The following is a 16,467-nucleotide window of genomic DNA, read 5'->3' on the forward strand; positions in this document are numbered from 1 at the left end:
TCTCATTCAGTAAATGTACGGTAGAAGGAACACTGACCCTGCACAAGGCAGTGGGACTTTTCTGTTTAGAACAAACTTCTCTTTGAAGAGCATACAGTCTAGGGAAAGGTATCACCAATAAATGTCTTAGGGTGTACCAAAATTAACCGTATATTGGGGGAGCAATAACTATATCCGCTTAAGGAATAAAGAGGAGGTACCATATAGGTGGTGACAATTGGGCTCATTTTGAAGGCTGGGTAAGATTCTGACATGTGAAGAAGAAAGGGTAGAAGTGTATTTAGAGAACAAGAATAACTAGTTCCGACTAATAATTTGTGGTGAGCTGGGAAACCGAGAGAACAAAAAGAAAGCTGTACTTATTAGGAAAAGTGAGGTTGTCTTCATGATGACAGTGAGCACACACACTGAAGTCCCAGAGACCCAGACAACAGAGAAGAGTTAAATACAGACAATGGGATGTGGGCTAGAGAGAAAATAGTGACACTGCATTAGTAAATACTCATTAAATGCAAGAATTAAAAGAATAAAGAATTAGAAAATAATGAATCCAATATCCAATGCTCACATAAATGTCCCATGAAGACTGAAAATGAGTTAAACCGCCAAATATTTCCTTATGAAAAGCTTTACTTATATTTATTTTACGTGCCCCTTTGTGTTTGTGCACACATAAATACTGTATCCTCAGAGTTCAGAAGAGAGCATCAGATGCCCAGGGCTATAGTTATAGGGAGTTACAAGCTGTCTGACATAGCTGATAAGAACCAATCTTTGGTCCTCTTCAAAAACAGCAAATGCTCCTAAGTGCTGAGCCATCTCTCCATTCCCACAGTGATCAGTTTCATTAAGTTAAATAGAGTAGTATTTCTGACAAACTGTGTTTTTATTTAGTATAACATGGGGTTCAGTGGGGCCATCTGAGGGATCCTAAGTTTGGATTTAACCAGCAGAGTTTCATGAGCTCCCCTACGAATACACAACTGCTGAGCATTGTACCTCTGCCTACGCCAGAATCTGTTGGTTGACAGTTTATCAGCTACATATGGTAGTATCCAAAGGACACCCCCCTTCCGCGCATGCGCCTTAACAGCTGTGAGGTAAGCCCAACTCCTGCACCACAGTTTCTGAATATACAGCTGCGATGAATTCATGGTTGCCAATACCCGTAGTACTTCAAAATGGTATTCTATAGCTCCTTTCCTATCATATGGCTACCGTATTCTTTTAGCATCGTCTTTTTCTTTCACACTATCAAAGATTTTATATTCAAAAACATGGCAATAAACCATATTTGATGGGTATACATGAGCGTAATATAATATTCATCCGGTGGTAAAGAGCCAGCATTAGAATTAGCGTTACATTTATGGACCTTTCATGTTAGAAAATAGGATGGGGCCATTGTTTTTTGATAGTAACTTAGTTTTTGTTTGTTTTCTTTATTTTAAGATAACTAATTGGCAAGTAAGAATTATATATACCCAAAGTATAAAATACAATGATTTGGTATACATTTTGGGGTATCATTCACAATCAACTTCATTAACACATCCATCTCAACTCATATTGAGTGTCAGATTCTTTGAACTCCTTTATAACTGAAACTTTGTAGTTCCATAAGTTAATTCTTTGACAATTTTCTACATGAACATAATGCATTCTGGTGATTCCCCTCTCATTTAACTGCCTCCTACCTACATCAATTTTCCTCCTCTCGGAGATTGTTTTCTTCCCAAATTTATAATATACTGTAAGACCAACAGGGAGTGAGGTAAACGATGAATATCAAATAGAGTTGTAAACATCATCCTAGGAAGCAGCAGAAATGGGAGACCACCGAGGTAAGCAATTTCAGGACAGGAGTCAGATGCCAGACTTCATCTTGATTAACTTGTGACTCTATTCAACAGAAATAAATGTGAAGCTTCCCAGTGTTTACAAGCATGATTGACTGCACAGGCACAGAACCGGGGGATGACTGTGCCCTGCCTGGTTAAGTGATTTTATAAGATGGTCTCAAACACAGAGGAAATGGATTGGGAGTGAGGCTGAAAGCGGGAGTTGAAGCCATCAGCCTGAAACTGAAGCGTTCAACAAACAGCTGGGAGGCTAACAGGTTACCCAGAGCAATCTTGGGAGAGAAGCGATAGACTTGGGTTTCCTCAAGTAACGATGCATTAATTAGCATTTTAGGCTTGTTGTTGTTCAAACTGAGGTGAATCTGGCCTCATAAAGAAGACAAGAGCTAGTGAGATTAGAATGTCTCTGGGGTTGTGATCGGCTTTGTTTATACTGATGATTTGCTGGTCGCTCTGTGAGAAAATAGTTGTCAAAATGTCACTTCATGGCTACAGTAGGACATGAGGTCTAAAGGTTTAGAACAGTAAGTAAGCCCCACATTACTGTCATAACTGTAATTTTGCTGTTGCTATGAGTCATAATATAAATATCTGTGTTTGCTGATAGTCTTAGGCGACTTCTATGGAAGGGTCATTAGTCTTAGGCGACTTCTATGGAAGGGTCATTCAGCCTCCAAAAGGGTCATGACCCACAGGTTTGAACCACTAATCTGGAGGCATAGATTACATGCTTTTCAATATTATAAGCCATTTTGTGTGTAAATGATTTACCCTTAACTTGCTAGTATAGCACTTGACATGTAAATAAGAATTAAAATAAATACTATATTATGAATAAAAAGAAAACTGAGGAAATCTGGAAATTACATGGGATTTCAATTCATACTTCAAAATATGGACTTTAAGAATAGTAATATATTTAATTTTCTATATATTTTCAAATTTATTAACTAGTTTAATCTTATAATTTGGTAAGGAAAGTGATAGTATTCTCATTTAACTTGTATCATTTAAAGACATGGATGTAAATAATGAGTAATGATACTCACTGTGATATTACAGTTCTTCCCAAGGTTTTGTTTCTCACGCTGGTTCCTGAATTAGTGTTGAAACACAGATATCCTTCCTCACAGTCCTGTTCTTTCACTAATAAAAGAGAAAGCATTTTGAAGTCCAAGAAAGATAGAACAGAAAATGTTGAAATTATTGAAAGTAGCAAGGCTAAGTGGGGAGGAGGGTAGTACAGAGGAGAAGGGAGAGGAGAGGGATAAATAACAGTATGGATGTTTGAACAAGTCATAGGGAAGCACACTTTACATTTATATGATAATGCATAAAATGTAAAAGCCAGAGGGCTAGGATGTCTTCTGTGAGATGATGCCATCAGTATATGATGGGGAAGATGCACTCATGAAATCTTAACAACATGGTTGAGTACACAGGACCTGGGAAAGGGGTATCAGTTGCCATGCCAGGTGGATGGGGTGATCTTATAAATGGCTTCTGAGAGAGTCAGTCTTGTCCAGGGAACTCCCCATCCAAACAGGTGGTCCAATCCGATGTGGTCAGCACCAAACACGTATGCCTTTGAGCAACAATGTGACGTGTGTGTGTGTGTGTGTGAAAAATCATGAGACATACAGGCTTTTGTAGTAAGATCTAATGATTCTCTGAATTTCCTCTGTGTCTGTGGTTATGTCCCCCTTTTCATTTCTGATCTTGTTAATTTGTGTGTTCTCTCTCTGCCGTATGATTAGTTTGGATAGGGATTTGTCAGTCTTGTTGATTTTCTCCAAGAACCAGCTTTTTGTTTCATTGATTCTTTGGATTGTTTTCTGTGTTTCTATTTTGCATATTATATGTGACTAGCTAACTACTATTTCTGGCCCCACATCTTCCCTGTTATTGGCGAACCATAGCAACTAGAACTGTGAGCCGTGATAAATCCTTCCTACCTTAAGAGAAATGAGCAAAGATGTAAGACAAGTTGAATAATTTGTGAAAACTGTACAACATAGACGAGTTATTTTGAGGCTTTTGTCAAACACATTGGACTGTGGATTTAACATTTAGTCACCAATTAGCTGGTTAGTTTTCTGAAAACTCAAATAGACCTATAACCCCTAATGAAATAGAAGCAGCCATTAAAAGTCTTTCCCCCAAAAGAAAAGAAAAGAAAAGCCCAGGATCAGATGGCTTCAATGTAGAATTCTACAAGAATATCAAAGAAGAACTAACACCAACACTCCTCAAATTGTTCCACACAATAGAAACAAAAGGACATTGCCAAACTTAGTTTACAAAGCTACAGTTACCCTGGTTCCCAAACCACACAAAGATGTAACCAAGAAAGAAAACTATAGACCAATCTCTCTCTTATGAACATTGATGCAAAAATACTCAACAAAATACTGGCAAATTGAATCCAAGAACACATCAAAGAAAGATCCACCACAATTCATGCCAGAGATACAGGGATGGTTCAACATAAGAAAATCTGTCAGTGTAATCTGACATATAAAGAAATGGAAAGAAAAAAAGCACACATGGTCATCTCATTAGATGCTGATAACACTCTCTACAAAATTCAGCACCCCTTCATGATAAAAGTATTGGAGACATCAAGGATACAAGGAACATATTTAAGCATAATAAAAGCAATTTACAGCAAGCCAACAGCCAACATCAAATTAAATGGAGAGAAACTCAAAGCAATTTCACTAAAATCAGGAACAAAACAAGGCTGTCCACTCTCTCCATATCTATTCAACATAGTTCGTAAAGTTCTGGCTAGAGCAATAAGACAACAAAAGGAGATCATGGGGATACAAACTAGAAAGGAAGAAGTCAAACTATCACTATTGACAGATGATATAATAGTATATATAAGTGACCTCAAAAACTCTACCTGGGAACTCCTATAGTTGATAAACTTCAGTAATGTGGTTGGATACAAGATTAACTTAAAAAAATCAGTAGCGCTCCTATATGCAAATGATAAATGGGTGAAAAAAGAAATATAGAAACATCACCCTTTTAGCCACAAATACAAAATATCTTGGGGTATTCTATCCCAAACAAGTAAAATACCTGTATGACAAGAACTTTAAGCCTCTACTGAAAGAAATTGAAGAAGGTATCAGAAAATGGAAAGATCTCCCATGCTCTTGGATAGGAAGGATCAATATAATAAAAATGACAATCTTACCAAATGCAATCTACAGGTTCAATGCAATCCCCATCAAAATACCAACACAGTTCTTCAGAGACCTGGAAAGAACAATAGCCAACTTCATATGGAAAAACAAAATATTCAGAAAAGCTAAAACAACCCTGTACAATAAAGGAACTCTGAAAGTATCATCATCCCTGACTTCAAGCTATACTATTGAGTTACAGTAATAAAATCAGCTTCGTATTGGCATAAGAACAGACAGGTGGACCAATGGAATCAAATCAAAGTCCCTGACATTAATCCACACAAATATGAACACCTGATTTTTGACAAAGAAGCCAAGCATCACTCCTCCACTGCTGATGGAAGTGCAAACTTATACAGCCACATTGGAAATCAGTATGGTGGTTTCTAAGAAAATTGGGAATCAATTTACCTCAGGACACAGCACTATCACTCCTGGGCATATATTCTAAGAATACTCAATCCTACCACAAGGACCCTTGTTCAACAATGTTCGTAGCAGCATTATTCACAATAGCCCAAACCTGGAAACAACCTAGATATCCCTCACCTGAAAAATGGATACAGAATATGCGGTCCATTTGCACAATGGAGTACTACTCAACTCTGAAAAATCATGGCATCATGAAATTTGCAAGCAAATGCATGGAACTAGAAAAAAACATCCTGAGGGAGGTAACCCAGACTTAGAAAGATGAACATGGTATGCACTCACTCATAAGTGGATAATTAGATGTAAAAGAAAGGATAACCAGACTAAAATCCACAGGAGGCCGGACGGGGGCTGGAAGAGGGGTATGGGGGAGAACTGTGGATGGAATGTAAAACTAAATTTTAAAAATAAATTAAACTTAAAGTTATCTTGAATATAAAATAAGGAACTGGATAATAACCAATCTAAATTAAACAACAGACAAAACACCATATTGGCAGAAGAAAATGAAAACAAGGCATGCTGAAGGTAACTGTAACATTTCAACATAGAGTCAGGGCCTTCGATTTTTTCCCTAATATCGGGATGACTTACTGCTTTTTATAACTACACTAAATTTGTCGAACAGAGTATTAAAAGGTGTGTGATGACTCTGTACCCATAAAACATAAAGAAGTTTCTGGAAGCTACAATACGACCACACTTGCACGATGAATTTCTTTGGAAATGACCTCACGAAAAGGAGACTGTTTCTTTTCACACTAAATCCCAGTACTTTCTCCCATTTCATTAAAACCTTCTGTTTGGAAAGTTGACACCCCTTTCCTATGATTGAACTACAATATAAAGAGCCCATGGGATTCAACATTTGGAGGAAGGATTGCCGTTCCTGAGAGGAAGATCCACCAGGTAATGGCAGTGCAGGCTTGACACTCTGTTAATCCCAGACCTTGGTGGAATGACTCTCTCAAAATTACTGTCCCTGTGATTTACTTACCAACATGAAGTAGAGCAGGCGTGGAAGTTTCAAACTCCACCAAGAAAGTCCAGCATTCAGATATTTGGCTTTAAGATGGCTGGTGATAGAGCATGCCATGCATATTTATTTGATATGGAGAGGGGTGGGTATACACCAAGCCATGCGCAGTTTTATTTGAGTCATATTTCTACAAGTAGTAGACAGATTATGTTATTATGGGAACCTCTAAACAGTGTAGTATTTTATCAGGATTTTATTTTTAAGGTCCTATAAAAATAGAGTTATCACAGCAGCTTCTAGTAACATGAATGGTGAGAGGAAAAAAAAAGAAGCCAAGGAACAGGAACATCTTTGTTAAAAAAAAAAAATAGATTTTTAGGCTTCAGTAGACCATATGTCATGGCTGAATCTACAGCTCTCAAAATGTTCACGGGCAAGGTATAAATAAACATGGCTATGCATACCAGCCACAAGATTTTTAGCTGAAGCAAAACATTCTCTGTGGCTCGCCAGATCTGATCCTCAGTTACAGGCTCCAGAGAGTGACTGGAAAACCAAGTATCACAGCAGACTCTGGACATTTTTAGCGAGATGTTTGGGGGAAGTGGATAAAGGTTCTGCATCTCTCGGCGCCTTCTGTTGATTTGCAGAACATCTTGGCCTAGGCATGTGCGAACGTCTTAACCGGGCGCAGCCCTTCTCCCTCTCTGTTTGTTTCTTCTGTTTCTCAGGCTGCTGCAGGAAGTGAAGCAGAGAGCTGGTAAGGTTTGACTTTCATGTGACAGACAAAACACTTGCTTTCCAGTTTCCCTGGACATGAAATAGGATGCAGAAGTGGGAGCAGGGGTAGAGAAGAGGCCCTATGCTCTCAGAGGAAATGCAGATATGACAGTGACTCTTCTCTTAGGCTCCTCACAATAAGATTAAGACTAATGGAGGTATTTATTACCCTTAATTATATTCATAAGCATCTGGTGGCTAGAACACACTCATAAATTAAAATACCTTTAAATTATATAAATTAGGTAGCGTCGGTATAATTTGCATATTTTGTGAAAAACCCTGTAGAGACCAATCCTGCCATTTCCTAAGGGCTGATGACTCTGATTTTTTTTTTCAAAAGTGATTTGGGATACATGAAAACAGTAAAAATTAAAAGTAAATAATAAATAAACTCATAAAATATTTGCATGTGAGAAGTATTTGAATAGATACTGTCAAGATTTACACAATTCAAATAGCACTGGCTTTATTTGGGCTGTAATTCACTAGTGGCTTTCAGCATTTGGTGTTTAAGACCTCATATTATCCATTAGTACTATTAAATATTTTAATAAAGGAAATAAAATTCTCCCTTTAATCATGTGATAAATAGCTTTCTATCAATATCCAAATCGACTTTTTAAAAAAGGGACTTGGGTCTCATTCTCATTAAAAGGTCCAATCCCCTTTGTTTTGGATAATGGGTTGTTAGCAGACTATGGCCAGGGCGCAGGACAAAAGATAACCAAGAAATGGGCATAAGAGCTGAGGATCCATAATCCCAATTAATATGTAAGTGACTCCTCATTAACTCTGACTTCTAAAAGCTCTCATTGCCTTGCAACTGCCTGAAGCTGGGCATGAAGCCTTTATCATATGGCCCATTGAGGGATACTTAAGAACCATCTATGGATAAAGCATAGACTGTTTAAAAGGGTGGATTAAAAATTTTCTGTGCTAAGTGACATTCCTATTAGGCACTTTTCTTATTTGTTAGTAAGGCTCATTTATATTTATTTTATTAGGCATATGCATACATATACTCTTTCTGAGATAAACTGATAGGTATATTAATAAAGTACATGCACCCACAATTTTATATTCACTCAGCATATGACAATATAATGACATCTTAACTGAATTGTTAGCCATTTATCAGTTCTAGTATTTATATTTTAAAAATGATTAAAGGGCAAATAATGGGACATTGGAAACGTTTTCTATAAAATTTATCCAACTATTCAAATGCTTGTATAAGAGTTTGGTTTGCATAATTTTTAGTCTTCTTCTACAACTAATTATAAGAAGTAAATTTTAAAATATCCGAGCTAAGGATTTTGGGTAAGGCATATTCTGATTAGGATCTTTTTAGATCTAGCCTCCATCAACTACACCTAAGTCATTTACTCCTAGTTCCTTGTACATAAAAACGCTGCGGAGTATCTGCTGTGTGCGGATTAGCACTTAGGCCCAAGCAGTCCTTCGACCTTGGAACAACAGTTAGCCAGAGACCACTCAGCATGAGGACCTCCTACTGAGGCTGCAGGAGGGGAGGCGTGGATTCCTGGGAGCCAACATAACAAACAGGAAATAAATGGACAATTCAGAACCTGATTCAGAGACAAATTGCTTCTAAAAATAAAGTCGTGAAGGAACATGGGGTGTAACTCAGGGGATAAACTGCTGTTTTTATATATTGCTAGGGAAACTTCACTCAGCCCCTACCCTCAGCTCCTTTGCTTTGCTTGCAATGAATATAGACCAGAATGGGAGTTGTAGCGTGCTTGCTAAAATCTGACTTGACAAATCTTTATTTCTTCATCTTGTTTCTTTTTTTCGAGTGCACATGAGGATCCCATAGAGCTCCCCTTTTACAAAGTGCTGGTGTTGCAATTACTTGCTGTTTAGAAAATGTGGCAAAAAGGATGTATCAGCTCGATGATTGGACTAGACCAATGGTCCTCCACCTTCCTAATACTGCGACCCATTTAATACAGTTTCTCGTGTTGGGGTGACTCCCTAACTGCAAAATTATCTTCATTGCTACTTCATAACTGTAATTTTGCTACTCTTATGAATCAAACTATCTGTGCTTTCTGTTGCTCTTAGACAACCTCGTAAAAGGATTTTTCAATTCCCAAAGGGGTTACACCTACAGACTGAGAAACATTGCTTTAAGCCATTAACTCATAATTGATAAAGGAAAGTCTGCTTACTAATATTTTTGTCAAATGTTCATTAAGTGAAATTAAGATTTCCTAAAATAGGGAAAATTATACAAAATAATTTAAAATTGTATTTAGATTGTAGCAAGTAAACCTGTCTAAAATAAAACTATGCAATGAGTACTGATACCAAGCATAGTATGAACGTATTTACTATCATCTTTAAATATGCAAATAATATTTTGCATGACGTTTGGGTGTTGCTAAGATGTTCATTTTTGTGATATACACACTGCTATAAATATTCTGAAGGATGTTTTATAAAGATTGTAAGCAATCTAATTCTAAATAAGAGTGAAATTAAGAAGCAAATGAACAAATAAAAATCAATGTCTTGACTCCCAAGCATCTTCAGAATATTTTGGTGATCTCTGCAGGTGAGGAATATGTCATGGTGGGGATTGTTCAAAGGGGTAAGATATTACCCCTTCAAAGAAATAGTCTTTACCATTAATAGTAAATGACATTGTTCATTAGGTGTGATATATAATGGATTTCTTTGAGTAAATATTTTCAACTGCAAACACACTAATGTAAAATCTGAGTTATATAAAGTTTCAAATGGTAGACGAGAAAGTGGGAAATACACTTGAGTGCACTGACACAGGAGACCACTTTCTAAATATAACCCCAGTAGTACAGACACTGAGAGAAACAATTAACAAACGGGAACTCCTGAAACCGAAAAGCTTCTATAAAGCAAAGGACACAGTCCACAAAACAAAACAATTGCATACAGAATGGGAAAAGGTCTTCACCAACCCCACATCAGACAGAGGTCTGATACCCAAAATACACAAAGAACTCAAGAAATTGGTCATCAAAAGAACAAATAATCCAATGGAAAAAAAATGGAGTACAGAACTAAACAGAGAACTCTCAATAGAGGAATCTAAAATGACTGAAAGGCACTTAAAGAAATGCTCAACATCCTTAACCACCAGAGAAATGCAAATCAAAACAACTCTGAGATTCCATCTTACACCTGTCAGAATGGCCAAGATAAAAAACACTTATGACAACTTATGCTGGAGAGGATGTGGAGTAAAAGGAACACTCCTGCATTGATGGTGGAAGTTCAAATTGTTACAGCCCCTTTGGATGTCAGTATGGCAATTTCTTCCTCAAGAACCAGCAATACCACTTTTGTGTATGTATCAAAATGATTCTCAATCATACCACAAGTACTTGTGCTCAACTATGTTTATTGCAGCATTGTTTGTCATAACCAGAACATGGAAACAACCTAAATGCTCCTTGATTGAAAAATGGATAAAGAAAATGTGGTACATTTACACAATGGAGTACTAAACAGCAGAAAAAAAATAAGGACATCTTGAAATTTGCAAGCAGATAGATTGATCTAGAAAACATCATATTGAGTGAGGAAATCCAGACCCAGAAAGATCAATAGCATATGTACTCACTCAGAAGTGACTTTTAGACATAAAGCAAAGAAAATCAGCCTACAATTCACAATCCCAGAGAACCTAGACAACAATGAGGATCCTAATAGAGACATACATAGATCTAATCTACATGGGAAGTAGAAAAAGACAAGATCTCCTGAGTAAACTGGGAGCATGGGCACCATGGGAGAGGGTTGAAGGAGAGGAGAGAGAAAGAGAGGGGCACAGAGAAAAATGTATACCTCAAAGTTCCAAATGATTTAATTTCCGACTGGGGAAACATGGTTAGATGACCTCAGACACACTCTTACAAGAATATGAGATGATAAGTCAATGTTTTCAAATATGTAAATACAGGCTACAGCCTAGAATATAATTTGAGTAAATTGAAAATTAGACTGTATCAGAAAGAATCAGTGAGAAAAGGTCTAAATATATTCGGCTCTTTCAATTCTGAGTATTCTAATTTATGAATAATATATACTTCAGCCATACCAAAACATTTTCTGTTCTCTATACTCATACACTATTTTGCTCTTATGCACTCTTGAATGTGTGTGTGTGTGTGTGTTAATGGGTAAGCTGCCCATTGTGGACAGTCTAATCTGGTAAAATACTGCTCAGGGTCTCTCTGAAAATGCCTCTACACCACAGACTGTACTAACTCTGGTTCTCTTCTCCATTGATGTATCCTGGTCATAAATGTGGAGGTATTCGCTGCTACATTCATTGCCCTTAAATGATGTGTATACTGAGATGCATGTAGTACATTCTGCTGACTTTCAATCAATGTTTTATGTTAGCAGATACTAATAAGCAAATGCTGAATAACTGAATAGATTTCAATCCATTAATAACAAAAAAGTCATTCACAGAATGTATTACTAAAGAAAATAGAGTGAACAGTAATCTCTGAAGTTAGAAGACACCAAATGGTTCAAAAAACAGGTATTGTGGAGATAGCTGTTAAAACTGAACTCATGTTAAATTTTATTAAGCATCTGTTTATTGCAGCTGATGTGTGGTAGCTGCATTAAGTCACAGGCCACATACAGCCATGATGTGTATAAGGAATAATTTCATAATCTTCTAGTCATAGGAAAGTTGCTCAGGTCAGATCATCTAATCAGTTGCTTCTGAATATGTGGGTCCAACTTCTTTGGGGTGTAGAACAAGCCTTTCACAGGGGTCACCTAAGGCCACCACAAAACAGAGATCCTCACATTATGATCCATACAGTAGCAAAATTACAGTTATGAAGTAGCAACAAAAATAATTTTGGTTCCCAGCACTCGGGAGGCAGAGGCAGGCGGATCTCTGGGAGTTCGAGGCCAGCCTGGTCTACAAGAGCTAGTGCCAGGACAGGTTCCAAAGCTACAGAGAAACCCTGTCTCGAAAAACTAAAAAAAAAAAAAAAAAAAAATTTTGGTGTTGGGAGTCACCATGGAACGAGGAACTGTATTAAAGGGATGTAGCACTAGGAAGGTTGATAACCACTGATTTAAAGAATGTACATATTTTATTATTCACATTTTCTCTTACAAACTTGTAGAAGCAAGAACCTCTTAAAATTCAGTATGACAGCACATATTACTTACATGTGAATTAAGAACAAAATTACTTTATATTAAGAAGAGTAAATAAATGAGTCTTCTAAAGCATTACAAAGTTTAGTATAGGGGGAAAGGAAGTAGCAATAGTCACCTGAAGGATACTGGATAATACAGCTGTGGATAACAATTTTGTCTATAGAGATAGATGACCCAGGCATAGAACCCAGCTCTGTCAAATATAGCTTGAGTATCTTTGGAAAACTATTGTTGCCTTCTCAACTTCAGTGTCCGAAATGTAAATGAACAGAATTGTAGTGTATTCCTTTAAAATGGTAATGTAAGTACTCAAAGAGAAAAATAGATTTAAAATGCACGACATTTTTATTATCATTATTATGGTTATTATAATCATATCATGAGAAATTCAAGGATGCCATGTCGAAGACCAGTTAATGCTTGCTACTATGGCTTTTAGGAAGTATCAACTAAATAGGTCTGAGGAATTTAAAGTTTTTGTCAGGTGCGAATAGCTATTTCAGGCAGCATATTTCAAGATTTGCAGGTGGGAAAACTGGCAGTCAATATTGCCGTTCATTTGAAATACAAGGTTCATGTGAGGATATCCCAAGAAATAGACCTGGAGATGTGAATAAAGTCAGAATACAGTAGCCCTTTTCTGCTAGTCTACCTCAGACTACTTAATCACTGCTGTCTTCTAAATATTATGTTTTTTTTTTCTCTACAGATTTTTAAGTAAGGTGCTACATGATTTCCTGTCAGTCCTAAAACCTTTACAATATTGTTGTAAAGTCCAACAAAATGTCATAGGACCTATGTACAAATACTTGTGCATAGACATGACATTGGGACCCTGTGGGTATCACACATAGAAACTTAAATGCAGACATGTGGTGGTATTGCTCATGAATACTATTAGTGAAAATTATAATACGAAAACAGTTAGATACATGACTATATACTGTATAATTGCAGAATAACTGAAGAGAACATAGTCTAATGTCCAAGTCAGGTCATGAGCATCTTTTGTCTTTTTTTATGTAAACACTTTCAATGTTAATCTGTCCCCTTTTCTCTCCACAGATTAGAGGCAGTGCAAAAGACAGATAGTACTGTAATGCACACAGTGTACTCTGTACTGTTAAAGTCAACAAAGCAGAAGAGACAGGAGAAGAAGAGGCTGTCGTCTAACAATTTATTCTGCCAGTTATCATCTCTGTCGGCATAAGAGCATCCTACTTTGTGCATTTCATTCATAGGTACCCAAGCTCACAAGGATTTAATCTAAACAACTCACTTCAACATAGCTTATAGAGCATCCATCCTAAACCAATCTCATACCAGCATCTGGGAGAGAGAACAGAAGGGATGAAATTGAGAAGGGTCATGGCCTGGGCCCCTGTATGCTCCTAATACATGCAAAGCCAACTTGATGAACCAACTCCAGAAGGGGACGTATTCCTCAGTGGCAAAATGGAAATAGAAACTTCAAGGTCACAGACACTAAAATATGTTAGAACTTGTAGGATGTTAGGAATTTCCTAATTACATAGAATTGTTATTTCTGAAACATTTTGTGGACATAAAAATACTTAATAAAATACTTAGAAGGTTCAAAGTCTATAATATATATAGGAAAAAAATGGAGTTGGCATGATCATTTTGATTAGCAGTGCATCTTATGGATTATCTCTTGTTAGCTTCAAAATGTGAGCAATAAAGATTATATATGCTCACCATTCACCAAGTAAATAAATAAATGCAAATATGGATTGAGACAGCAGGAAATTGTATTTAATTATATCTATATTTTAAAAGCAGACCCTTAACAATACTTTAAGAAAGCTTGACTAGTATAGGAATATGTACTTATCAAATATGAGAAATGGAGATATGGAGGAGGGCACCTGGCCTAAAGGGAAAATCCATGGTTGGAGGGCAAAATAAGGAACACTGGCTGGGATGGGAGTACAATTTCTGGAGAAGACGTGTCTGGAATCCTTTCTTCATAACTGCGTTGATTCTTGAGCAATTTCTGGTCGTTTAGTCACCCTATATCTCCTTTTGCCTTTTCTAAGACATGTGACTGTGTTCATAAATATTAATAAGTATGCCAAAGGGCTATTTTTGAAAATTAAATAAGAAACATAAAATACTTAGCACAGTGCTTCATTATCACAGACACTAATAAATATTAGTCATCATTATTCTTACAAAAGTTTCATTACTGTTCCTGACAGTCACTTAAAATGCAATGAATAATAGAGTTTATACTGGCTTAGTGTGGCCTTAGGGAAAAAAAATCCAAGAGCAGAGTTACCTCACCTCATTGGTGAGAGATACCAATGTCTCAAACTCCTTACCTAATGTCTAGAAATTTTGGAATGAACTTAGCTATATGCTGCAGTTTCAGGAATCTGAAAGTTTCTCATTAACAGCACAGCATGATGCCTTTACCTAAGCACACCGTATATTTAATTGTCCCTTGCAGTGCATTTCTTTTAGGAGTGTGGTTGTAGTTAATTATGTAAATATATTTCGCTTCATTTCTACCCCGGCTTGACTGAAAGTTCCCTAGTGGCATAGACTAGGCCAAATTTATCTTCCTCCACATCTTCCTGATTGGTACATAGGAGACCTTTAACAGACATTTTTGCATAATGAGCGCCCTCTTGGGTGAATGGAGAAATTATAACATTTTAGAAAATTTCCCAAGTGACTCATCAATTTCTCACTGATGTATATTTCCCTAAATAATTCTACAAGTCTTTATAAACAGCAATATAAGTTCCTTGAGCTCTGACTTGGCCAGTTTTCATTCTTAAGAAGATATTCTCTCCCGCAGGGCAGGGAATTTGGACTGCTCTTCAGTACCTAGAGGGAGGGGGAATGGAGTGGGGGGAGGGGGAGAGCAGTGGGGAGAGGGGGAGCGGAGTGGGGCGAGGGGAGATGTGTGGGAGGAGGGGGAGGGAAATGGGGAACGGGGAGGAGGTGGAAATTTTAATTTAAAAAAATAAAATAAAAAAAAAACAAAAAAAAAAGATATTCTCATTTCAGCCTATAAAATGAGTGAAACTGTACTAATAGTAGAAAATTTATTGGCTTGTTAGTGTTCCCTTCAAGTGGAGGTGACTGAAGAGTACCCTTTATATCTCAACTAATGCAGAGGTAGCCTTCGCCTCCATGTCCCTATTATTGAATGCAGGAAAAAAAAGTCAGGTCAACTTCTGACAGAGTCATGAAGTCAGAGTATTCGTTGAAAAAGAGGATAAGATTTTAAGAGCATGCTTGCCTTTGTTCTGTGACATGCTAGGTTGTATTGTGAAGAAAATGTGAAATGCTCCCCTTTATACCATGTTTTCACAGATACGGCATCTAACCCTCATCCTGAACTGCGGGAGAGGTTGTGTTTGATTTCTCTGCAGCACAGTAGACTTTGAATAGTGTCATATTGTTCTATATTATTTTAATGCAACTCCAAAAGAGATGGTTTGGAAAATAGTGAGCAATTAACAGTGATACTAACACTTTTGGGGAAAGGAAGAAGTAGAGGGGCTCTGGGATACTAAAATTTTATTTTTATTTTATTTGGATGTTTCGTGTAGTGAATATATTTTTGCCCATTTGTGGTAGTTTGATTTCATGAGATTACATTAGAAGACTATTGTTTTCAAATATAGTATACATGTATTACATACTTAGAAAAGTATAGGGATTTAGTTTTTTCAGCCTGAGAACCTGATAGGTTCCATCTTACAGTATACAACCATAGCCCCACAGAGGTAATAAGTTGACTTAATCTGTCTTTAGAATGTTTTCTAGAACTTCTCTCTTTGATAAATTGTATATTGGGAACTTATTCAACTGTAGAAAATGACCTAAAAATAGTGCTTTGCTTTTAATAGAGACTATACTTGAACTTAAAATAGTGACTTCAGAAAGAAGATTGAATGGTTAGCTTTTGAAATATCAATTGTGGTAATGACAAGCTTTTCACTGAAATTAATATCTAAATTGATTGTTGAAA

This window comes from Chionomys nivalis, chromosome 3, assembly GCF_950005125.1.
Source record: "Chionomys nivalis chromosome 3, mChiNiv1.1, whole genome shotgun sequence".
Taxonomy (NCBI): domain Eukaryota; kingdom Metazoa; phylum Chordata; class Mammalia; order Rodentia; family Cricetidae; genus Chionomys; species Chionomys nivalis.